Below are 19066 nucleotides of genomic sequence, written 5' to 3'. Positions count from 1 at the left end.
TCAGACCCTGCAATAATATCCCCATACCATACCCCACCCAGGGCTGAGTAAAACACTGAGTGACAGAAAGAAATCTACATTCAGAACAGAAAATAATGGGGTGGGCTTACGTGGACACAGTGCTCCACAGACAGGTAAAATACACATAGTGCAGTTGCTAGATTCAGAATTACTCATCAATTCTCATCTAGAATTCTCCATTTGAACATACGTGTGTCATTTACAACTAAACTTCACAGAATTTCATTCACAGGACTGAAATGGAAACTAACACTTCCCTGTTTTTTTTTTTTCTTTCTTTTCAACTCTCCTACGGTGTTTCACACCAAAAACTGCGTACATTATACATAAAACATCTTCCAGTGTCACTTGGGTGATAAGGTACATACACCCTCACTGCAAACCTGGCTCCATTACTGGCCAGAAAGAATCCCCAGCTTTAATCTGGGTGAAAACATCTTTCAGGGAAAACTATATATGAGATATTATGTCAGAGAGAGAATTCACGATATACATACACCTCCATGAGAACGGTCTATCGACTACTCAATAATTCCGATTAAGACCAAAGTTTAGGGGTCTTCCCCAATGTATTCAATTCTAGGTAAGAATACATTGACATCTACTAAAACAAGACCAGTGAGTACACATACAACGTTCAACTCACTGCTTAGCATGAAAACCGTACCAGGTAACAGTCAGGGCTCTTTCACCCACTTGTTCCTTAACACTGCACCTGTACATCAGGTCCAAGGTATCAAACATCAATTATTGATGACACGTCACTCATAGGTGTATATATCTCAGTGTTCCTTCACAAGGACTGCAGCCTCTTGAGGCTTCCATGTCACATATTTAGGGCGTTCTTGTCTGGGACTATAGGAATAATGGTGCGATGCCATGTGTGGCCTGACGTCCTCAAATAGGACAGCACCTGTGGTTTACCTCTACTAGGGACAGTGTTGGTGGTGGGGTGGATCATTGTTAAATCATTGTCATCTTCCTGCCCCCCCCTCGGTGGCTTCTGTTGCTCCAGCAACAAATAGGCCAGTGGCCTTGGGACTGAAGATGGCTGGAAAAGGGAACTAGGTGCGGCCCAACCTGAAATGACGTCCGGGCAGGCTAGGGAGGGCGTTTGGTGGGCAGGGGGACAAACTACACAAGTCCAACCCTCTGAGGATGACATATAAGGAGGGGGGCGTTGTTTCCTAATGGGCTTGGCCACTTCCTGAGATGCCATTTTCTGATCTGGTGCAATATAGAAATATCTACTATGCCAATTTTCTAACATCTTTTGACGTTCTATACCATGCCTCAGCATCCATAAGGAGATCTTTATCTTTCAAGATCCCTCGCTTATTTAACAAAACTTGACAGGTGTGGACTGATTAGACCCCATGCTTCAAGGGTATACAACCCAAAACTAACACGTCAATCTGGATGTCTGCTATGCCGTAATCCACTTCCTCTTCTGGACCATAGACTATACACATCCACAGAATACACAGAATTTCTACCTCAGTCCACAAACCACAACACAAACGGGCTGTCCTACCAGGAAGTGTCACGTGGGTGATAGATACTAAATTCACCCTCACTATCTCTTACTTCATGTACTAGTAACCTCTGTTCACACTATATACACCTTATTCTAACGGTCCGTCCAGAACATCAATAATACTGTTTAAGACCAAAGTCACGGGATTCTGCCAATGTTCCTCCTACCTAGGATCGTAGAGAACATCAAATTCCACCGGATACAGTCAGGGTCTCACCATGACGCTGTACCGGCCAAAACCAATCCCCCTATCGTCTCCTCTCTGTGGAAGACGCACCAGGATTCTGCCAATGTTCCTCCTACCTAGGATCGCGGAGAGAACATCAAATTCCACCAAATACAGTCAGGATCTCACCATGACGCTGTATTGGACAAAACCAATCCCCCTATCGTCTCCTCTCTGTGGAAGACCACCAGGATACAGTCAGGACTCTTACCATGACACCTGTACCTGCCCTTCAGTCTTATCAATTACTGACTATCAACCGGACACGTTACACACCACACAGCATACTTCCAAGTACATTTTTCCTTTTTTTTTCTTCACTCAAAGACAGCTCTCACTACATTACGTGACACTTCCTCTTTCTGGCAGCTATACGAACAAAGCACATAGAACTTCACGGTTCTCGTAACCAGCAAGTACTCCACCTGCTGCAAATAGACAGACATTTCAACAGGTAGACAATACAATGACATAACGATAAGGACACTATATACACCATCCAGGTGGCTGATCTCACCTGCAGATATAACCATATATATTCATATATGCAGCGTATATAACAACTTCCTCATTTTCCTCTCCCTTCAACTCAGAGAAAAACGAAACTATAGAACTTCTGCTTTTCTCAAAGAGCAGACAAAAACCACATTACCACGTTGGGCGCCAAATGATAAGGTCGTAATTTAGGTTGATGCAATCTAGTCATGCATCCCTCTTAAACTGTCTGCAGTCCAAATTATGAGTCACTTGTGGTAGCATGCATGACCACACTTTCACACACACCAGAGAGACGTACTCGGATATGAATAGAAAGTAAGACTGATTTATTTCCGGAAGTTGTACAAATATATATAACCTTATTGGCTAGGTGCCAAGAATACGTAACACGTCTCCTATTGGATAAAGTAGAACAGCTTATTCTGTGATATACAATTTACTGTAATGTGCTTGGTTCCTCATTTATATTAAGCAATGTCAGCATTATTCACTTGTCACAAGAATAGCCAAGACTGTCTGTCTGAGTCTTATGCCAAGAGATATGTGGGGTACAGTTCAAACAACATCTTAAATCTTGTTCTTTATGGATATCTCCATGTAACTCCTATATACTCATAATAATGATAATCACATCCCTAACAGTCCCCCCTTTGGAGATAGCCAAAAAGTCTTTCCTTACGTTTCCAGGTCTATTGATCTGTCCTAATGCTGATGGTTACCTCACTCACATACGAGATACCCCATCCCTTGTGGATGAATCTCCCCACCCAACAGACTATGCATAGGAAGCCAGATCCTGATCGTATTCTCTAGACTGTCCTCATGGCTATGTTCCGCTGGCCCACGTTATTCAGGAAGGGGGAACGTGGCAGTAGTCCTTTAATTGGCTAATATTTATCAGGGTTGGGTTCACTCAGAGTCTCATGCTCCTCAGTCCTCAGGCGGTAATGGTGGGACATCAAAGGTGGGATGTAGAGTCGTCTTCCAGTCCACATGCTTAGATATCATCATCCTGGCACAAAGTATCGGGTAGAAGAGGGAAGACAGCCATCTCCTGGTCTAAGGCAGGTCCGACATCTCTTTGTAGTGGAATGCATGGATCTTCGTCCGAAAGAAAAAAAGTGAGGGAAGAGAGAGAGAAAGAGAGAGAGAAAGATTGAGAAGAGAGGGGGAGAGAGAGAGGAAAAGAGAAAAGAGAGAGGAAAAGAGAGAGGAAAAGAGGAGAGAGAAAAAGAAAAGAGAGAGAAATCTAGATCTGGTTGGATCTGGAGGAGAAAAAACTCAAAAACGTGTATTAGGCACATGTTTAAACAAACAACAAGCTTAGTTGAAGTATCTGGGGGTACTTCTAAACAGGATTTCATAGGGTCTCAACCTAGTGATCCCTGCTGGGGTGTGTCTGACACTGAACAATGCAAGCGAAGACTCTCATGCCCTTGCCTTCTACACTGCCCCATCCTCCCAACCTTCCCTCTATTCTGTGGCTGGTATGGGGTGTGTAGAGTCAGTTCTGTGTCTAAGGCCTGCCATATCTCTTTGGATGGCAGTGAAAGCAGGTCACTAGCCACTTCCTATGGTCTCCGGGAGCCCGCAGCTGCACCCTATCTCAGTCCTCTTCTTCTTCTGGGACTTGCTCTTGTAGGGTCAGGACAACGTTTTCTCAAGACTTTCCATCCTTCCTTTCTTCTTCATATCTGGGTCATTCAAAAAGCACAGATTGACTGACTGTTTCTCTCGTAAGTGGTCTTGGGGCTTCTTTGGATGTTCTGTCAGTGAGGGCACTTCTTACTGCTTCCCTTGACTCCTCCAATGTAGGCCTCAACCCTGCTCACCGCGACTCTGTCTGGCAATAGCAAAGCTTCCATCCGTTCTTTTATGGCCTCATGGCGGCGTACAGTTCCATTGGCAGTGATCAAGTCTCTTGTCCTCCACAGAGTAGATGCTGGCTGCCATCTTGCAGGCTTCAGCGAGAGCACATACATCTGGTTCTTCACAGACAGGGTAGCGACTGCTCTATCAGCACAGCGTCTTCTGCTACCAGCACCATACCCATGTGGAACCGTCTTCTTGATGCACATCTTGATCCATCCGCAAAGATGTTAAGTCAGGGTCCAAAGGTGTATCCATCACGGTATCGAATCCAGAGTTTCAGCTATGCCAGAGTCGACTACCTCTTCCACCAAGGTGTCAGAGGTGGGACACTCCCCCCTTGGAAGAGGGAGAAGTTCAGCAGGATTAAGGACCCCACACCGAGAGATGGTGACTTTGTCAGGGAGCAGTGATGTCATACGGGCACTGATCTTCAACTGGTGCTTTAGGTAGGTGTTCGATCTGGCTGAGTAGTGTTCAAAAGGCTGCTGTCTTCCTCCATGGCAAACGGGTAGAATGACTTCTGGGCTGGAGATGACATGATGATACTCTTCAGGTGACTGTAACTGTAACTCAGGTGACTGTGACTGTAGCTCAGATGACTGACTGTAACTCAGGTGTTACCAGCTGTAGTTGTTTGCATATGGGCTCTCGGAGACCTGATACAAAGGACTATACCCAGGTTTGTAAGAAAGAGCAATGAGTGTAACTTGGGGTCAGGAGAACACTGAAATTCTAAAAACTAAGATCCCCTAAAACCCCGGGGAAAGAGAAAAGAGCACAAGAGGGTTTGGAAACTACCAAGCAGCACCCCCTGACTACATCTACACAACTAGGAAAAAGCAGTGGAGCGTATCTACTCTACCTCTCCTGTGCTGACCCTGTAACTCGGGGCCCTGCACTCTCCCTCATCCCGACGGTAGACCTGATGGTGGTCAGGGCCGAGCCTCCAGCGTATCCCTATCTCCTGTCAGACCCTGCAAACTAAGACACAAAGGATTACTGGGTGCTGCCAACGAAAACTTTAATATATGTCAACTCCTGATGATCAATGTCCCCTTGGGACCACATGAACCTTCACCCTCTCTATCAGGGAACTCTTGTGCAAGATACCAGGCAGGATAACATACAAGTGAAAATATCTCAAAACTAGGCTAAGTAACAACTGCCATATGCAGAAAAATATTCACTGTCCACCAGGACTAATAGTGAGCAGTCTATATGGTCTACTAAATTGTATAACATACAGAAAAAACAAATATGCAAAAGTGAAGGGAAAAGGTCCACAGGACTATCAGCAATAACCTCTGCTAAGGTTCATTAGTGGAAAAATGGAGTGTGTGTGTTCCAGGTCCCTGTCTCCCCCCTCTGCAGTCCCTGCTATGTCGGCAATAAACAGAGCAGTGACTTTGGCTGCTAAAACAAAAATGGGGAACCGGGTGTCGGCTGGACTAAAATGGCGTCTAAAAATGAACTATGTAGTGTCTGAGTTAAAACGTCCACTAGAGATAATTACCGATAAGAAACAGCCGCAAAAAGAGGAAGTAGGTGTTGGCCAAAAATGGCGTCTGAAGAGTCCTGGGAGGGAGTGACATGTATTGTGACATCTACATTCAGGAGGTATTCAATCTGTCACTGGGAATACGGATTGTATAGGGACCCCTGGGCTGACCCTGTAACTAGGGACCCTGTACTCGCCCTCATCTCGACGGTAGACCTGATGGTGGTCAGGGCCGAGCCTCCAGCGTATCCCTATCTCCTGTCAGACCCTGCAATAATATCCCCATACCATACCCCACCCAGGGCTGAGTAAAACACTGAGTGACAGAAAGAAATCTACATTCAGAACAGAAAATAATGGGGTGGGCTTACGTGGACACAGTGCTCCACAGACAGGTAAAATACACATAGTGCAGTTGCTAGATTCAGAATTACTCATCAATTCTCATCTAGAATTCTCCATTTCAACATACGTGTGTCATTTACAACTAAACTTCACAGAATTTCATTCACAGGACTGAAATGGAAACTAACACTTCCCTGTTTTTTTTTTTTCTTTCTTTTCAACTCTCCTACGGTGTTTCACACCAAAAACTGCGTACATTATACATAAAACATCTTCCAGTGTCACTTGGGTGATAAGGTACATACACCCTCACTGCAAACCTGGCTCCATTACTGGCCAGAAAGAATCCCCAGCTTTAATCTGGGTGAAAACATCTTTCAGGGAAAACTATATATGAGATATTATGTCAGAGAGAGAATTCACGATATACATACACCTCCATGAGAACGGTCTATCGACTACTCAATAATTCCGATTAAGACCAAAGTTTAGGGGTCTTCCCCAATGTATTCAATTCTAGGTAAGAATACATTGACATCTACTAAAACAAGACCAGTGAGTACACATACAACGTTCAACTCACTGCTTAGCATGAAAACCGTACCAGGTAACAGTCAGGGCTCTTTCACCCACTTGTTCCTTAACACTGCACCTGTACATCAGGTCCAAGGTATCAAACATCAATTATTGATGACACGTCACTCATAGGTGTATATATCTCAGTGTTCCTTCACAAGGACTGCAGCCTCTTGAGGCTTCCATGTCACATATTTAGGGCGTTCTTGTCTGGGACTATAGGAATAATGGTGCGATGCCATGTGTGGCCTGACGTCCTCAAATAGGACAGCACCTGTGGTTTACCTCTACTAGGGACAGTGTTGGTGGTGGGGTGGATCATTGTTAAATCATTGTCATCTTCCTGCCCCCCCCTCGGTGGCTTCTGTTGCTCCAGCAACAAATAGGCCAGTGGCCTTGGGACTGAAGATGGCTGGAAAAGGGAACTAGGTGCGGCCCAACCTGAAATGACGTCCGGGCAGGCTAGGGAGGGCGTTTGGTGGGCAGGGGGACAAACTACACAAGTCCAACCCTCTGAGGATGACATATAAGGAGGGGGGCGTTGTTTCCTAATGGGCTTGGCCACTTCCTGAGATGCCATTTTCTGATCTGGTGCAATATAGAAATATCTACTATGCCAATTTTCTAACATCTTTTGACGTTCTATACCATGCCTCAGCATCCATAAGGAGATCTTTATCTTTCAAGATCCCTCGCTTATTTAACAAAACTTGACAGGTGTGGACTGATTAGACCCCATGCTTCAAGGGTATACAACCCAAAACTAACACGTCAATCTGGATGTCTGCTATGCCGTAATCCACTTCCTCTTCTGGACCATAGACTATACACATCCACAGAATACACAGAATTTCTACCTCAGTCCACAAACCACAACACAAACGGGCTGTCCTACCAGGAAGTGTCACGTGGGTGATAGATACTAAATTCACCCTCACTATCTCTTACTTCATGTACTAGTAACCTCTGTTCACACTATATACACCTTATTCTAACGGTCCGTCCAGAACATCAATAATACTGTTTAAGACCAAAGTCACGGGATTCTGCCAATGTTCCTCCTACCTAGGATCGTAGAGAACATCAAATTCCACCGGATACAGTCAGGGTCTCACCATGACGCTGTACCGGCCAAAACCAATCCCCCTATCGTCTCCTCTCTGTGGAAGACGCACCAGGATTCTGCCAATGTTCCTCCTACCTAGGATCGCGGAGAGAACATCAAATTCCACCAAATACAGTCAGGATCTCACCATGACGCTGTATTGGACAAAACCAATCCCCCTATCGTCTCCTCTCTGTGGAAGACCACCAGGATACAGTCAGGACTCTTACCATGACACCTGTACCTGCCCTTCAGTCTTATCAATTACTGACTATCAACCGGACACGTTACACACCACACAGCATACTTCCAAGTACATTTTTCCTTTTTTTTTCTTCACTCAAAGACAGCTCTCACTACATTACGTGACACTTCCTCTTTCTGGCAGCTATACGAACAAAGCACATAGAACTTCACGGTTCTCGTAACCAGCAAGTACTCCACCTGCTGCAAATAGACAGACATTTCAACAGGTAGACAATACAATGACATAACGATAAGGACACTATATACACCATCCAGGTGGCTGATCTCACCTGCAGATATAACCATATATATTCATATATGCAGCGTATATAACAACTTCCTCATTTTCCTCTCCCTTCAACTCAGAGAAAAACGAAACTATAGAACTTCTGCTTTTCTCAAAGAGCAGACAAAAACCACATTACCACGTTGGGCGCCAAATGATAAGGTCGTAATTTAGGTTGATGCAATCTAGTCATGCATCCCTCTTAAACTGTCTGCAGTCCAAATTATGAGTCACTTGTGGTAGCATGCATGACCACACTTTCACACACACCAGAGAGACGTACTCGGATATGAATAGAAAGTAAGACTGATTTATTTCCGGAAGTTGTACAAATATATATAACCTTATTGGCTAGGTGCCAAGAATACGTAACACGTCTCCTATTGGATAAAGTAGAACAGCTTATTCTGTGATATACAATTTACTGTAATGTGCTTGGTTCCTCATTTATATTAAGCAATGTCAGCATTATTCACTTGTCACAAGAATAGCCAAGACTGTCTGTCTGAGTCTTATGCCAAGAGATATGTGGGGTACAGTTCAAACAACATCTTAAATCTTGTTCTTTATGGATATCTCCATGTAACTCCTATATACTCATAATAATGATAATCACATCCCTAACACTTGGAGTAACCCTTGCTTGCTGTGTTTTTAAAAGAAGCCAAGATGAACAGAGCTGGGATCAGGAAAGACTTTGCTACCTACCCCGGTGTCATCCTGGGGACGGATAAGAATGGCGTATTTTTGAATGTGCTTGATGCAAATGTAGCTGTGAAGTGTACAACTGGGGCACAACTGCTGCCACTGAAGGGGTGGGTGTGTGTGGGGCCCAATTTTTGGAAAAAAGGGAGACTCCGCTTGGAGTAACCCTTGCTTACATTGTTTTTAAAAGAAGCCAAGATGAACAAGTCATGGGTCAGCAAAGACTTTATCTACCTACCCCGGTGTCATCCTGGGGACGGATAAGAATGGCGTATTTTTGAATGTGCTTGATGCAAATCTAGCTGTGAAGTGCACAACTAGGGCCCAAGTGCTGCCACTGATGGGGTGGGTGTCTGTGTGGCCCAATTTTTGGGAAAAAGGGAGGCTCCGCTTGGAGTAACCCTTGCTTGCTGTGTTTTTAAAAGAAGCCAAGATGAACAGAGCTGGGATCAGGAAAGACTTTGCTACCTACCCCGGTGTCATCCTGGGGACGGATAAGAATGGCGTATTTTTGAATGTGCTTGATGCAAATCAAAACATCCTGTTTGCAACTAGGGCCCAAGTGCTGCCACTGATGGGGTGGGTGTCTGTGTGGCCCAATTTTTGGAAAAAAGGGAGGCTCCACTTGGAGTAACCCTTGCTTGCTGTGTTTTTAAAAGAAGCCAAGATGAACAGAGCTGGGATCAGGAAAGACTTTGCTACCTACCCCGGTGTCATCCTGGGGACGGATAAGAATGGCGTATTTTTGAATGTGCTTGATGCAAATGTAGCTGTGAAGTGTACAACTGGGGCACAACTGCTGCCACTGAAGGGGTGGGTGTGTGTGGGGCCCAATTTTTGGAAAAAAGGGAGACTCCGCTTGGAGTAACCCTTGCTTACATTGTTTTTAAAAGAAGCCAAGATGAACAAGTCATGGGTCAGCAAAGACTTTATCTACCTACCCCGGTGTCATCCTGGGGACGGATAAGAATGGCGTATTTTTGAATGTGCTTGATGCAAATCTAGCTGTGAAGTGCACAACTAGGGCACAAGTGCTGCCACTGATGGGGTGGGTGTCTGTGTGGCCCAATTTTTGGAAAAAAGGGAGGCTCCGCTTGGAGTAACCCTTGCTTGCTGTGTTTTTAAAAGAAGCCAAGATGAACAGAGCTGGGATCAGGAAAGACTTTGCTACCTACCCCGGTGTCATCCTGGGGATGGATAAGAATGGCGTATTTTTGAATGTGCTTGATGCAAATGTAGCTGTGAAATGTACAACTGGGGCACAACTGCTGCCACTGAAGGGGTGGGTGTGTGTGGGGCCCAATTTTTGGAAAAAAGGGAGACTCCGCTTGGAGTAACCCTTGCTTACATTGTTTTTAAAAGAAGCCAAGATGAACAAGTCATGGGTCACCAAAGACTTTATCTACCTACCCCGGTGTCATCCTGGGGACGGATAAGAATGGCGTATTTTTGAATGTGCTTGATGCAAATCTAGCTGTGAAGTGCACAACTAGGGCACAAGTGCTGCCACTGATGGGGTGGGTGTCTGTGTGGCCCAATTTTTGGAAAAAAGGGAGGCTCCGCTTGGAGTAACCCTTGCTTGCTGTGTTTTTAAAAGAATCCAAGATGAACAGAGCTGGGATCAGGAAAGACTTTGCTACCTACCCCGGTGTCATCCTGGGGACGGATAAGAATGGCGTATTTTTGAATGTGCTTGATGCAAATGTAGCTGTGAAGTGTACAACTGGGGCACAACTGCTGCCACTGAAGGGGTGGGTGTGTGTGGGGCCCAATTTTTGGAAAAAAGGGAGACTCCGCTTGGAGTAACCCTTGCTTACATTGTTTTTAAAAGAAGCCAAGATGAACAAGTCATGGGTCAGCAAAGACTTTATCTACCTACCCCGGTGTCATCCTGGGGACGGATAAGAATGGCGTATTTTTGAATGTGCTTGATGCAAATCAAAACATCCTGTTTGCAACTAGGGCCCAAGTGCTGCCACTGATGGGGTGGGTGTCTGTGTGGCCCAATTTTTGGAAAAAAGGGAGGCTCCGCTTGGAGTAACCCTTGCTTGCTGTGTTTTTAAAAGAAGCCAAGATGAACAGAGCTGGGATCAGGAAAGACTTTGCTACCTACCCCGGTGTCATCCTGGGGACGGATAAGAATGGCGTATTTTTGAATGTGCTTGATGCAAATGTAGCTGTGAAGTGTACAACTGGGGCACAACTGCTGCCACTGAAGGGGTGGGTGTGTGTGGGGCCCAATTTTTGGAAAAAAGGGAGACTCCGCTTGGAGTAACCCTTGCTTACATTGTTTTTAAAAGAAGCCAAGATGAACAAGTCATGGGTCAGCAAAGACTTTATCTACCTACCCCGGTGTCATCCTGGGGACGGATAAGAATGGCGTATTTTTGAATGTGCTTGATGCAAATCTAGCTGTGAAGTGCACAACTAGGGCACAAGTGCTGCCACTGATGGGGTGGGTGTCTGTGTGGCCCACTTTTTGGAAAAAAGGGAGGCTCCGCTTGGAGTAACCCTTGCTTGCTGTGTTTTTAAAAGAAGCCAAGATGAACAGAGCTGGGATCAGGAAAGACTTTGCTACCTACCCCGGTGTCATCCTGGGGACGGATAAGAATGGCGTATTTTTGAATGTGCTTGATGCAAATGTAGCTGTGAAGTGTACAACTGGGGCACAACTGCTGCCACTGAAGGGGTGGGTGTGTGTGGGGCCCAATTTTTGGAAAAAAGGGAGACTCCGCTTGGAGTAACCCTTGCTTACATTGTTTTTAAAAGAAGCCAAGATGAACAAGTCATGGGTCAGCAAAGACTTTATCTACCTACCCCGGTGTCATCCTGGGGACGGATAAGAATGGCGTATTTTTGAATGTGCTTGATGCAAATCTAGCTGTGAAGTGCACAACTAGGGCCCAAGTGCTGCCACTGATGGGGTGGGTGTCTGTGTGGCCCAATTTTTGGAAAAAAGGGAGGCTCCGCTTGGAGTAACCCTTGCTTGCTGTCTTTTTAAAAGAAGCCAAGATGAACAGAGCTGGGATCAGGAAAGACTTTGCTACCTACCCGGGTGTCATCCTGGGGACGGATAAGAATGGCGTATTTTTGAATGTGCTTGATGCAAATGTAGCTGTGAATGTACAACTGGGGCACAACTGCTGCCACTGAAGGGGTGGGTGTGTGTGGGGCCCAATTTTTGGAAAAAAGGGAGACTCCGCTTGGAGTAACCCTTGCTTACATTGTTTTTAAAAGAAGCCAAGATGAACAAGTCATGGGTCAGCAAAGACTTTATCTACCTACCCCGGTGTCATCCTGGGGACGGATAAGAATGGCGTATTTTTGAATGTGCTTGATGCAAATCAAAACATCCTGTTTGCAACTAGGGCCCAAGTGCTGCCACTGATGGGGTGGGTGTCTGTGTGGCCCAATTTTTGGAAAAAAGGGAGGCTCCGCTTGGAGTAACCCTTGCTTGCTGTGTTTTTAAAAGAAGCCAAGATGAACAGAGCTGGGATCAGGAAAGACTTTGCTACCTACCGCGGTGTCATCCTGGGGACGGATAAGAATGGCGTATTTTTGAATGTGCTTGATGCAAATGTAGCTGTGAAGTGTACAACTGGGGCACAACTGCTGCCACTGAAGGGGTGGGTGTGTGTGGGGCCCAATTTTTGGAAAAAAGGGAGACTCCGCTTGGAGTAACCCTTGCTTACATTGTTTTTAAAAGAAGCCAAGATGAACAAGTCATGGGTCAGCAAAGACTTTATCTACCTACCCCGGTGTCATCCTGGGGACGGATAAGAATGGCGTATTTTTGAATGTGCTTGATGCAAATCAAAATATTCTGTTTGCAACTAGGGCCCAAGTGCTGCCACTGATGGGGTGGGTGTCTGTGTGGCCCAATTTTTGGAAAAAAGGGAGGCTCCGCTTGGAGTAACCCTTGCTTGCTGTGTTTTTAAAAGAAGCCAAGATGAACAGAGCTGGGATCAGGAAAGACTTTGCTACCTACCCCGGTGTCATCCTGGGGACAGATAAGAATGGCGTATTTTTGAATGTGCTTGATGCAAATGTAGCTGTGAAGTGTACAACTGGGGCACAACTGCTGCCACTGAAGGGGTGGGTGTGTGTGGGGCCCAATTTTTGGAAAAAAGGGAGACTCCGCTTGGAGTAACCCTTGCTTACATTGTTTTTAAAAGAAGCCAAGATGAACAAGTCATGGGTCAGCAAAGACTTTATCTACCTACCCCGGTGTCATCCTGGGGACGGATAAGAATGGCGTATTTTTGAATGTGCTTGATGCAAATCTAGCTGTGAAGTGCACAACTAGGGCACAAGTGCTGCCACTGATGGGGTGGGTGTCTGTGTGGCCCAATTTTTGGAAAAAAGGGAGGCTCCGCTTGGAGTAACCCTTGCTTGCTGTGTTTTTAAAAGAAGCCAAGATGAACAGAGCTGGGATCAGGAAAGACTTTGCTACCTACCCCGGTGTCATCCTGGGGACGGATAAGAATGGCGTATTTTTGAATGTGCTTGATGCAAATGTAGCTGTGAAGTGTACAACTGGGGCACAACTGCTGCCACTGAAGGGGTGGGTGTGTGTGGGGCCCAATTTTTGGAAAAAAGGGAGACTCCGCTTGGAGTAACCCTTGCTTACATTGTTTTTAAAAGAAGCCAAGATGAACAAGTCATGGGTCAGCAAAGACTTTATCTACCTACCCCGGTGTCATCCTGGGGACGGATAAGAATGGCGTATTTTTGAATGTGCTTGATGCAAATCAAAACATCCTGTTTGCAACTAGGGCCCAAGTGCTGCCACTGATGGGGTGGGTGTCTGTGTGGCCCAATTTTTGGAAAAAAGGGAGGCTCCGCTTGGAGTAACCCTTGCTTGCTGTGTTTTTAAAAGAAGCCAAGATGAACAGAGCTGGGATCAGGAAAGACTTTGCTACCTACCCCGGTGTCATCCTGGGGACAGATAAGAATGGCGTATTTTTGAATGTGCTTGATGCAAATGTAGCTGTGAAGTGTACAACTGGGGCACAACTGCTGCCATTGAAGGGGTGGGTGTGTGTGGGGCCCAATTTTTGGAAAAAAGGGAGACTCCGCTTGGAGTAACCCTTGCTTACATTGTTTTTAAAAGAAGCCAAGATGAACAAGTCATGGGTCAGCAAAGACTTTATCTACCTACCCCGGTGTCATCCTGGGGACGGATAAGAATGGCGTATTTTTGAATGTGCTTGATGCAAATTTAGCTGTGAAGTGCACAACTAGGGCACAAGTGCTGCCACTGATGGGGTGGGTGTCTGTGTGGCCCAATTTTTGGAAAAAAGGGAGGCTCCGCTTGGAGTAACCCTTGCTTGCTGTGTTTTTAAAAGAAGCCAAGATGAACAGAGCTGGGATCAGGAAAGACTTTGCTACCTACCCCGGTGTCATCCTGGGGACGGATAAGAATGGCGTATTTTTGAATGTGCTTGATGCAAATGTAGCTGTGAAGTGTACAACTGGGGCACAACTGCTGCCACTGAAGGGGTGGGTGTGTGTGGGGCCCAATTTTTGGAAAAAAGGGAGACTCCGCTTGGAGTAACCCTTGCTTACATTGTTTTTAAAAGAAGCCAAGATGAACAAGTCATGGGTCAGCAAAGACTTTATCTACCTACCCCGGTGTCATCCTGGGGACGGATAAGAATGGCGTATTTTTGAATGTGCTTGATGCAATTCAAAACATCCTGTTTGCAACTAGGGCCCAAGTGCTGCCACTGATGGGGTGGGTGTCTGTGTGGCCCAATTTTTGGAAAAAAGGGAGGCTCCGCTTGGAGTAACCCTTGCTTGCTGTGTTTTTAAAAGAAGCCAAGATGAACAGAGCTGGGATCAGGAAAGACTTTGCTACCTACCCCGGTGTCATCCTGGGGACGGATAAGAATGGCGTATTTTTGAATGTGCTTGATGCAAATGTAGCTGTGAAGTGTACAACTGGGGCACAACTGCTGCCACTGAAGGGGTGGGTGTGTGTGGGGCCCAATTTTTGGAAAAAAGGGAGACTCCGCTTGGAGTAACCCTTGCTTACATTGTTTTTAAAAGAAGCCAAGATGAACAGAGCTGGGATCAGGAAAGACTTTGCTACCTACCCCGGTGTCATCCTGGGGACGGATAAGAATGGCGTATTTTTGAATGTGCTTGATGCAAATCAAAACATCCTGTTTGCAACTAGGGCCCAAGTGCTGCCACTGATGGGGTGGGTGTCTGTGTGGCCCAATTTTTGGAAAAAAGGGAGGCTCCGCTTGGAGTAACCCTTGCTTGCTGTGTTTTTAAAAGAAGCCAAGATGAACAAAGCTGGGATCAGGAAAGACTTTGCTACCTACCCCGGTGTCATCCTGGGGACGGATAAGAATGGCGTATTTTTGAATGTGCTTGATGCTAATCAAAACATCCTGTTTGCAACTAGGGCCCAAGTGCTGCCACTGATGGGGTGGGTGTCTGTGTGGCCCAATTTTTGGAAAAAAGGGAGGCTCCGCTTGGAGTAACCCTTGCTTGCTGTCTTTTTAAAAGAAGCCAAGATGAACAGAGCTGGGATCAGGAAAGACTTTGCTACCTACCCCGGTGTCATCCTGGGGACGGATAAGAATGGCGTATTTTTGAATGTGCTTGATGCAAATCAAAACATCCTGTTTGCAACTAGGGCCCAAGTGCTGCCACTGATGGGGTGGGTGTCTGTGTGGCCCAATTTTTGGAAAAAAGGGAGGCTCCGCTTGGAGTAACCCTTGCTTGCTGTGTTTTTAAAAGAAGCCAAGATGAACAGAGCTGGGATCAGGAAAGACTTTGCTACCTACCCCGGTGTCATCCTGGGGACGGATAAGAATGGCGTATTTTTGAATGTGCTTGATGCAAATGTAGCTGTGAAGTGTACAACTGGGGCACAACTGCTGCCACTGAAGGGGTGGGTGTGTGTGGGGCCCAATTTTTGGAAAAAAGGGAGACTCCGCTTGGAGTAACCCTTGCTTACATTGTTTTTAAAAGAAGCCAAGATGAACAAGTCATGGGTCAGCAAAGACTTTATCTACTTACCACGGTGTCATCCTGGGAACGGATAAGAATGGCGTATTTTTGAATGTGCTTGATGCAAATCAAAACATCCTGTTTGCAACTAGGGCCCAAGTGCTGCCACTGATGGGGTGGGTGTCTGTGTGGCCCAATTTTTGGAAAAAAGGGAGGCTCCGCTTGGAGTAACCCTTGCTTGCTGTGTTTTTAAAAGAAGCCAAGATGAACAGAGCTGGGATCAGGAAAGACTTTGCTACCTACCCCGGTGTCATCCTGGGGACGGATAAGAATGGCGTATTTTTGAATGTGCTTGATGCAAATCTAGCTGTGAATTGTACAACTTGGGCCCAACTGCTGCCACTGAATGGGTGGGTGTGTGTGGGGCCCAATTTTTGGAAAAAAAGGGAGACTACGCTTGGAGTCACCTTGCGGTGTTTTACATGATTTTAGAATGGCGTGCCATGCCTATATCTGTGTGTCCTCCTCTTTTTCCTTGTCCAGCTGTTTTGTTTTCGCATGAGTATATGTCCTTGTCACTTTCCCATGTGTTTGAGTTGTTTGTCACCTTTTGGACACCTTTGAGGGTGTTTTCTAGGTGTTTTACTGTGTTTGTGATTGCCTGCCATTGTTTCCTATTGGCTCGAGTTCGGTTCGTCGAACGTTCGACGAGCCGAACTCGAACGGGACCTCCGTTCGACGAACCGACCTCGAGCCGAACCGGGACCGGTTCGCTCATCTCTACTGTTCACACATTGCCATCCAGCCTTGTCCACAGGCTATATATTCTAAGCATCATGTGCCTGAGCCTATCCCGCCCTCAACCATGAATTAGTCATGGAGACGAGACTGAAAAGCACCAGGTACGTGCTGTGCAGTCCTATTTTTGCATATGTGAGGCCGCATGGCACACTTTAAATAAAAATATTGTAGTGTAGGACTGCCTCAAGAGATTTGCCGTGACGTGGCGAGGTAGCTCGAAAAATTGAAATTGTTTGCCAAAAATCTCATTTTTTCAATAGTACAGTTTGGAATGTTAGTACTGTGCACACTTTTCAAAACACAATATTTTGAGTAGAGGTTGTTTTTATACAAGTTGTCCTATGCCAAGCTGTATAGGTTTGAGAGCCAACTACAAATTAAGTAAATCAGGTGATATGCATCTCTATAATGAGGAGGGGTGTGGTGTAATGACATCAACACCCTATATAAGGTGTGCTTAATTATTAGGCAACTTCCTTTCCTTTGGCAAAATGGGTCAGAAGAGACATTTGACAGGCTCTGAAAAGTTCAAAATTGTGAGATGTCTTGCAGAGGGATGCAGCAGTCTTAAAATTGCCAAACCTGTGAAGCGTGATCACTAATCAAGTGTTTCATGGCAAATAGCCAATAGGGTCGCAAGAAGCGTGTTGGGCAAAAAAGGCGCAAAATAACTGCCCATGAATTGAGGAAAATCAAATGTGAATCTGCCAAGATGCCATTTGCCACCAGTTTGGCCATATTTCAGAGCTGCAATGTTACTGGAGTATCAAAAACCACAAGGTGTGCCATACTTAGGGACTTGGCCAAGGTAAGGAAGGCTGGTGAAAACCTGAGAGCTGTTAAGTGCGATTGGGTTGACACCACAGAGGAATGGAGTATTTCGGATATTGAACTTGATGTGGAGGAGAGGCCACTTTATGGAGCACTTGAGATCCATTGAAGCAGCTGCTGTTTTGGTGCCTCATCTACATTTGGTAGCGATGGTCGTGTCCGTGAAAAAAGGTATTATATCAGATTATCCACGGGAAGAAGTACACCTGTTTGGCTGGTAGTTGGTGTTATGAATTGGTGCCGCCGTAGACGCAAGCAGCCTGCTGCGGTTCCAGTTGTGCCCAGGCATCAGCTGCCATTTTTGGCTGTGCCTCTGGTCGTCCAGCTGGCTGCTTTCTCCTCCACGTCTAAGTGTGGAGAGGCGGCTAGTGCGCATGCCGATTTATTCCAGCCACAGCCTAAGTCCAGTGTTTCGCCTAATGAGTATGCTCAGCCTGACTGTGCCATTCCTGAGGCTAAGTCCTCAGTTCGGACTACAGCGCATGCTCCCACACTTAGTGCGAAAAGCATCTTTGCACAGGTACTTAAACTCCGTGCCATGTCTAAGTCCTGTGTTGTGCCTAGAGAGCATGCTGAAGCTGATAGTCTTTTTTCTGAGACTGTTGTTCAGGCTACTGAGCATGCTCAGGCAGTTAGTGCATCAGAGGCTAGGTCCGGTAATGAACTCTTTGGCCCTGTCTGTGACGTGGCAGGCCCAGATAGACCACAGGGCATCAGGTGTCCTCATGATGATGTAGCCAGGCCACTCCGGACTGGCTTGCAGAGGCCCGCCCCTATGACTTGTCACCTCATTATTGTTGGTCAGACGATGACTGGTGAGGTGTTTGGGTCATGGCTGCCATGAGGTCAACATTGAAGTGGCGGTTCCGAATAGGCCGCTGGATATGCCACTGATGACGTGTCACTCTGCTTTTGTCTCCAGGAGGTGCATTGTGGTCCACCCTGGGTTGGGGTGGACCCAGGTTATAAAAGGGGCTGGAGCCAACAAGGACGTGCACAGTCTTCTATTATGCTCAGAAAGAGCTCACCTCCATGTGTTGAACCCATTGCGGCTTTAGGCCAGAGGTAGGGAGGGATAGGGCATCCGTGCAGGCCACCACCACAGTTGGTAACGCAGAACGGTTAAGACCAGCTTCTGTCCTACCAGTCCTGCTAGTGCAGCCCAGTGGCATTAACTGGGCTGCTGCTGCTGATGCACCTGGTATCCACAGGTGTGGCCCCTATGCACACGGACAGCGTATCCAATGGCCCCTTGTGTTGTTAACAGGGAGTTCCTGGGCTGGGTGGGCGTGTGGACCCTGTGACGCTAACAGGGCTCCCAGTCTCCAGATCCAAGTGTCGTCTAACTCGGTTCAGGCCCACCCAGCTCTGTATCCTCCGCCTAACCTTCATGTTGCCAGCATCTCCTTTTCCATCTGTGAGCACGGTGGACCCCGACTGGCGATTGGGATATATACCACCTTATCCTAATCTGCCAGTCCCTCTGTAACATATGGTGTTTCTTCAGCAGATGTTACTGTTCCTTAACCACCAAACCCACGGACACAAACCTT

This window comes from Anomaloglossus baeobatrachus, chromosome 2 (assembly GCF_048569485.1).
Source record: "Anomaloglossus baeobatrachus isolate aAnoBae1 chromosome 2, aAnoBae1.hap1, whole genome shotgun sequence".
NCBI classification, from domain to species: Eukaryota; Metazoa; Chordata; class Amphibia; order Anura; family Aromobatidae; genus Anomaloglossus; species Anomaloglossus baeobatrachus.
The sequence above is the reverse complement of the archived record's forward strand: the minus strand, read 5'-3'. Positions refer to the sequence as shown.